The sequence below is a fragment of the Rhinolophus sinicus genome, linkage group LG01 (genome assembly GCF_036562045.2).
Source record: "Rhinolophus sinicus isolate RSC01 linkage group LG01, ASM3656204v1, whole genome shotgun sequence".
Lineage (NCBI taxonomy): Eukaryota > Metazoa > Chordata > Mammalia > Chiroptera > Rhinolophidae > Rhinolophus > Rhinolophus sinicus.
Genome location: NC_133751.1, coordinates 91,592,982 through 91,601,008, shown reverse-complemented (window position 1 = coordinate 91,601,008; position 8,027 = coordinate 91,592,982). Strand labels below are relative to the sequence as shown.

General features: G+C 38.4%; 1 pseudogene; it reads left to right on the top strand.

Annotated features, from left to right (window-relative positions):
- The first annotated feature begins 6,172 nt into the window (after positions 1-6,172).
- Positions 6,173-7,454, top strand: LOC109447561 (large ribosomal subunit protein uL13; annotated as a pseudogene).
- Positions 7,455-8,027: the final 573 nt, after the last annotated feature.

Genomic DNA, 8,027 nt, shown 5'->3' with positions numbered 1-8,027 from the left:
TGGAGACAAGTAATCTACCAGACACAGAGTTCAAAACACTGGTTATAGGATACTCAGTGATCTCAGGGAAACTTCAACAAAGAGAAAGAAAACATAAATGCAGATAGAATACATAAAAAAGAACTGGTCAGAAATAAAGAATATAATAATTGCAATGAAGAATACATTAGAGGGACTCAACAGTAGATTAGATGAAGCAGAGGATCGCATCAGTGATTTAGAAGATATAGTGCAGAAAACACCCAATCAGAACAGCAAAGAAAAAAAGGAATCCAAAAACATGAGGATAGTTTAAGGGGCAAATTGGACAACAATTGTACCAACATTCTCATTATAGGGGTAACAGAAAGAGAAGAGAGAGAGCAAGAAATTTAAAAAGTTATTTGAAAAACAATAATGACTGAAAACTTCCTTAACCTGGCAAAGGAAATGGATATTTAAGCCGAGGAAGTGAAGAGAGTCCCAAACAAGATGAACCCAAAGAGCCCAAAACCAAGACACATCATAATTAAAATGCCAAAGTTAAGAAAGAATCTTAAAAACAGCAAGAGAAAAGAAGAGCAGTTAGTTACCTACAAGGGAGCACCCATAAAACTGTCAGCTGATTTTTCAACAGAAACTTTGCAGGCCAGAAGAGATTGGCAGGAAATATTCAAAGTGACGAAAGGAAAGATCTACAACCAAAATTACTCTACCCTGCAAAGCTATCATTTATAATTGAAGGACAGATAAAGAGCTTCCCAGGCAAGAGTCAAAGGAGTTCATCAACACCAAACCAGTTTTACAAGGAATCTTAGATGAAAGATGAGAAAAATAAATAAAAAGTAAAAGTACAAATAACAAAATGGCAATAGCTACGTATCAACCAAAAATTACTTTAAATATAAGTGGATTACATGCTCTAATCAAAAGACATAGGTAGTTGAATGGATAAGGAAACAAGACTCATATATATGCTACCTACAAGAGACCCACTTCAAGTGAGAAGACACACACAGACTGAAAGTAAAGAGATGGGAAAAAGTTGTTTCATGAAAATGGAAACAAAAACAACGAAAAAGCTGGGATAACAATAGTGATACCAGTCAAAATAGCATTTAAAACAAAGTTTACAACAAGAGACAAAGAAAGAGCAAGTAATCCCACTCCTGGATATTTATCAAAAAACAAAACAAAACAAACAAACAAACAAACACTACATTGAGGGTATGTGTGCATCCATACGCTCATTGCAGCATTTTTTACTCCTACAATAGTCAAGATATGAAAGCAGTCTGTGTCCCTGATTGGATAAATAGATAAATAAGAGATGGTACATATATACAATGGAGTATTACTAGCCATAAAAATGAAGGAAATCTTATCATCTGTAAAAGCATGGATGGACCTAGAGGGTATTGTGCTGAGCGTAGTAAGTCAGACAGAGAAAGACAAATGGCGTATGATTTCATGTATAATTGGAATCTAAAGAACAAAATAAACAAATGACACAGAAAAAAACGCTCATTAATGAACTCTTAAGATATTTAAACAAAATCCGAAATTAAATGTCAACCTTATCCCAATTAACTACCACATGTATGCCTTTGATTTTCTGGTGGCAATCTGGAAGTATAGCTTCACTCAAATCCCAGCCCCGATGTTCATGATTCTCCCTAGGACATCTGTGTTTGCTGAGCTTCACTTAGTCTCAGATGCTGATTAGGGTTGTCAACTTTTTTCTGACTTTTCCCACCTATGTGGCACTGGTTTCATCTATGGAGTGGCAAGTCTCTTTCTCCTGGCATCACTAGTTCTCAATTGAACTTCAGAAAAATTCAAAAACAACAAAAAAATGCTTAAGCAAACCAAAGGGCCATAGGATCAAATATTCATATGATGTTTATATCTCTATTGTGTATATTTGGTACAAGTAGGCCCTCAATAGATAATTATGGAATTAATAAATAAATTGTGGGGGGAAGAGACACTTTGCCTCCCAGTAATATTTTGTCCTGTCCATGGTGGGAGGGTACTATGGTAACTTCATTAATCTACTCTAAGAAAGGCAGTCCATTTTGGCATTTATTTACCTACAGATGTTCCATTCTAAAAACAAATAAACAATATTTAATCTTAGGCCTACTAAGGAATGGCCAGGGGACTCAAGCAAGCTTTCAGAAAGCAACTATATCATCACTCCCATGTTTTGTCAGTTCAAACCTGCTCTATTGGTCTAGTTCTTTCCTAACCCTCAGGTAAAATAGAATGCAAATCTATGCCTTTTTTTTTTTTTATAGGACCAGGGTTTCACTCTGGGATTGTTGACAGCCATCTTGTGACATTTGAAGCTGAAGAAGAAAGTCAAACCAAGAGGAAGAAGTTGAAAAATATAGAGAACAATTAGTCCATGATAAAAATATTTCAGCCTCAGACCACAATTATGGGCGCTAATAGTATTACTCTTTATTTCAGTTTGAATTTGTTTCTCAGTTCTATGCACACCTGATCTATGGGCTGCCAAGTATATCCAAGGAAGACATTTCCCAGGTGGCTAACTACTCCCTGGTACATGGTGATTAGAGGTATCTTACCTCCAACTCCAGAACCACAAATTCACGTACTGAGGAAAGACAAACAGCTCTCTCTTCCAAAAACTCATAGAAAAGCATTAGAGGGAGAGTAACAGGAAGGAGATTTCTCCTCTTCTTGTTCCTTCATTTCTTCAACCCTGATGGTGAGAAGGTCTTTTGATGCTGTACTCTGATTGGTTTGAAAGACTTAGGCCTCATGTCTTCCTCCCAAAGACATGAGGACACAGTTGGTATCACCTACACCAGAACTTCCCTAGGATTTCCTCAAGAACTTGACTTGAAAGTTCCCTGCCAGGATGGAGGCAAGGCCCTAAAATCCTGGTGAAGAGAGCACAATTAAAAAAGATATAGAAGAAACTGAGGCATCATTGATGGGGAGCAATGGAGTTAAAATAAATGGTTTGTACATGTCCATTATACCTAGGTGCCTCCTGTGTAGACTGAAATACGACAATGTGAAAAGAGAAGAATCTTTTGTTTCATCAATCAGTCTCTACATGCTTTCTTTTTTTTATGAAAAATAAGATGCTCTGCTAACAGATTGTTCCTGCAAAGCCTTTCAAACTGTGCAAGATATAGCAATGCAGTTAGAAAATGAACAATCCTGGAACATGTTTCTTCTCCATCCTTGCAGCCTGGAGTCCCATTTCAAGCTCCCTTTGCCTCTTTTATAGTAAATCAGCAACTACATCTAAAATATATGTGTGTGTGTGTGTGTGTGTGTGTGTGTGTGAGTGTGTGAGTGAGTGTGTGTGTGTGGGGGGCGCATGCAAGTTTCTCCAGGAAATCCTTAAAATGAAAAACAAACAAACAAACAAAAAACATGATGTACATTTTTTTTCTGACTCTCCCCACTTGTCCATTATAAAATCTGTGAAAGGATCTATACTTGGTGGAGCATATAAAGGACCCAGTTCTCTATGTTTTGGGCCAATTTGTTCTTGTTCACCTGCTCTGACAACACTTCCTCTCCTGCTCCTCAGAATTTCTGTAAAATGGGATTTTTCTTAAAAACTGTACTAAGAAGTCAGTACTGCATTGTTGGTCTTAAATATAATAATTACTTATGATTAAATTAACTATGCATAAATATAGTGCACATTAATGCCTCAACATTTTACAAACAAATTCTAAAGCAGCTTTTTCCCAAGGAGCAGCAGAAATTTAAATTACTTTCAAATACAGAGAGTGCCAATTCATAAAAATTTGGAGTGGGACGAAAGGAAATGTAAATATATTGCCTGTCCTATGTCTGGAGGACAGTTGTTTTCTCCCCACTTGTCAAGGAGAGAAGCAAACTGAAGAAAAGTGCTTACCCAAAACTGCCATGGGTATGGAAATGCTGTTGGAATTTTTCCAAAGATTTTAACCAAATATTCAACCCATAACAAGTATTCCCCGTGGCATCGTTGAAGCATGTTACAGTTACACATTATAAATGGAAGCCGAATCACACACTTATGTAAAATGACTGGTATAGCAGAAAAACAAGTTATGTATTTAATAAGCAATCTCAAGCTTGTAATGTAGTGAAACCCACTTGTAATTTCTTTCATAGTTGTTGTTTTTTTTTTTTTTTTCTCCCTCCGCACACACTGCTCATTTTTAAAGCTCTCTACAAGGCTTTTACAAAAATCAACCTAGCCGATATACCATCACTCCAATTGTCTTTGCCCATTGTTTTGAAAAACTGCACTCCCATTCACTAATATTAGTCACATTGAAATGCATGAAACCTGGTTGTATGGCATTCCTTAAAGCACGGTTTTTACTTATAGAATATGTACATTAATGAAAGAAGTCGTCAGTAAGTGCTTTATACTCCATAGAGGTATGCTTTCTATCTTTTCAACCTGTGGGATACTTTTACACACAAAGCCATTCATCTCTATTTTGTCTACCAAATGAAGGTCAGTATAGTTCATCGTACTGACATTTACTACCCCATGTTTCTGGCTGTCTTAATGAAGTAGCATAATGATCATGTTTAATTTTGCCAATTAAACATAAGGTTATTGTTTAAAAAATTAAAATACTTGATATGGCACTCAATTCTGAAACAGACTAACCTGAAATTCCACCAGCTTATTTAAGCTGTTCGTCCAAAGGTGAAACTATCCATTGTTGCTTTCAGCAGACCCTTAACTAGTTGGGTTCCCTCTCTACTGAATTACTTCATTAAATCCTATGACATTTAACTTTTCTTTAATTAGGTAATTATCCAACTCCATGTGAGCTATTTATAAATGTGTTTTCATGCATCCAACTCCTCAGAACACATTCTTTTCTGTCAGATCAGAGAAAAATATTATATTGATAATTAGTTTCCCCATGGAACAATGTTAGAAGAAATTTTTCTCTAATCAACTTTGATTGAAAAGAAAACAAGGCAGTATTTTGCCAGTGAATGCATATTGGCTTAGGTTTTTACTATATTTTAGATTTATTTTTAACCTTGGCTTTCTGTTTGAGTCAAAAAAAAAAAAAAAAAAAAAAAAAAGATCATCTTCTTCCTGAGGATTTTTCTCCTCCTTTGCTGATTAGCTACAGAATGAGGAGAAGCACCTGACAGGCCACACTAAGAAGAATGCTAAGCGGTTTACAAGTCTCAGTCATTAATGACTATTTTTATCACAAAGAATGTAGACTGGCTTCTTCCATCTATCTGAAACTCAATGTAAGCCCCTATAAGCCTCGATGCAGCATAATTGGTGCAATAGAGCTGAAAATGAGATGGAGGATATAATGTAGCTCCAGTAATCCTGCCTTCAGCTAAAATGGAACAGAAGCCCCCAGCAGCCTCCAATGTGGTTGCCACTAAGATTTAAAGCAAGCCAGCTGTCTAGTGTGCCCTGTGAAGCCCACATCACTGCTTATAGCCTTAAATGGAGCTCAAATGTTTTAAATAATGATATTTATGAGAATAATTTATTGGGGCAAACTATTTGCTTCTCAGCCTTTTGGCTCTAATCGAGTGTTTTCTCCAATTAGGAATAATCATGGACTGTATACTTGTATCAGTTTTTATTCTGACCACCCTTGTGCTTATAAAGTGCTCTCAAACCTCTTGGGATGAACAAATGTGTTTCGCGCTCTCAGTGCTGTTATTAAAAAACCCACTATCTTGTAAATCATAATATGCTAATAATAGGTCTGAGGACTCATCTGGGAAAATGAGAAAAGCTTCACATTCATGAAGGCATGCTAAGTGACACCACAATAAGAGCTGGATAATGTGTTTGTTTTAGATTTGTGACCACCCCTCTACAGCCTGGATAGCACTGCATTGTCCAAATCAGCCATACTCACAAATAAGCTCCTGCTATGTTTCTATAATACGACCAACAACAAACAAACAAACAAAGCAAACAAAGGAAGGGGATAAGAGTACCTTCAAGGACATTCTCAGATAAGTCAGGGTTATTTTATGATATCTCTTAGAATAGCGTGGAAGCATTTCACTCATGTTCTTCCTCACAGTGCTGGCACCACCAGCTGTAAAAAAATAAAGAAAATAAAGAAAAACTGGATTCTTCAAAAGAAGGCTATGTTTGGAGATCCACTAGCAGCATCTTTCATGAGCATTATGCAACAACTGAATGCCAACGCTCTGTGGATATCAAAAGTTAGAAAGTCCTTCAAAATCATCTATTGAGGATATGCCAGGTATTTAGAAACCAAAACCTTCATTGAAGAAACCAAATGGAATCAAATTAATCAGGGGTGTGGGTAAATTTAACATGGGAATACAGATAAATCCAATGGGATAGAGAAACCAGGTGTAGGTCAAATCTTTGAAGAATTTTTATAAATGATGAAATCCCATGTTAGGAGGAGAGTCCAAAACACTACCTATTCCATTACCCCATTATACACAGCAGGAGAGAGTCCATGTGAGTTAGAGCCTCTGACAGACATTGTGTACTACCCAGTTCAATGCTGCAGGAGTCCTTAGCAGGGGAACAATTCCATAGTCGTCGTGGAGGAAGGCCCAAGAAGGGCTCCAACTGTTGAATGAAAAAGGAAACAAAGCAAAAGTAAAATCTGAATTCACTCATTGCAAACAAAACTCGGAACAGGTTGGATATTACCTGTTATTTTCCTTTGAATATTCTCACAAAGTTAAAGACTTTAGTAATCTGAATTATACAGTTTCCTAAGATATAAATAGGAGCACACAGCTTTCCCAGGTGGAGGGGCAGGTGTTGGTGCTGGATAGCGGAGGCCATCTCCTGGACCACCTGTAGACCATAGTGACCCAGCAGGGAATGCTGGGCCGGAAGGTGGTGGTTGTGCGCTGTGAGGGCATCAACATTTCTGGCAAATTCTACAGAAACAAGTTGAAGTACCTGGACTTCCTCTGCAAGCGGAATCCACCCCGAGGCCCCTACCACTTCAGAGCTCCCAGCTGCATCTTTTGGTAGAGAATGTGCCCCTCAGGACCAAGCGGGGCCGGGCCGCCCGGGACCGCCGCCAGGTGTGTGATGGGATCCCACCACCCGATGAAAGAAAAAGCACCTGATGCTGGTTCCTGCTGCCCTCAAATTGTGCGTCTGAAGCCTACATGCAACTTTGCTTACCTAGGGTGCCTAGCCCATGAGGTTGGCTGGAAGTTCCAGGCAGTTACAGCCACTCTGGAGGAGAAGAGGAAGGAGAAGGCCAAGATCCATCACCGGAAGAAAACCAAAACAGCTCATCAGGCTATGGAAACAGGCCAAAAAGAGTGTGGAGAAGAAAACTGACAGATGCACAGGGGTCCTCAACACCCATGGACCCCCTTGTCTGAGCCCAATAAAATTGTTAAGTCCTCATGTTTGGCCTGACCTGCCCTTCCCCCATGGCCACCCTTGGATCGGGGGACCCCCAGAGGCTACCTTCTAAGGGCCACAAGCAGCCTGGGCTTTCCAAGGCTGGGAACACAGAAGGGGCCTTAGTCACTACTGGTTATGAAAGGCCTTTTAAAAAGTTTTAATGGCTCTAAGAGCTGTGCAGGAATAATTTGCCTGTGACCTTGTTTGTAACAGTTTTAGGAAATCAACTATTGGAACAGTCGGTTCATTTTCAGTGTTTGCAAGTGAGCTGGAAAGCACAAGTTTGAACTTCCCACATGGTCAAATACTATGTTATACTCTGCAACTCTTAGGGTGTGAGAACACTTGGAAGCCCGATGAGCCTTGTGTTGTTCAAGGGTATTTATAGATAACCAAGGAGTCGTAGATATTGATTGTCTTCCACTACTGTACCTTGTCATCAAAAAGAATAAATTACTTTTAAGGAAAAAAATAAATATAAGCACACAAAATTGTATTCCCCTTAATTATTGAGCTGCACCATATTGAGATCCAAAGTGGTAGCATCTAGGCTGTACTATAATATTACAGAGGATATATACCATAGTGATTAAGGTTGCTGGACTCCCAAGCTAGATTGGCTGGAAGTGATTCTTATTTCTGT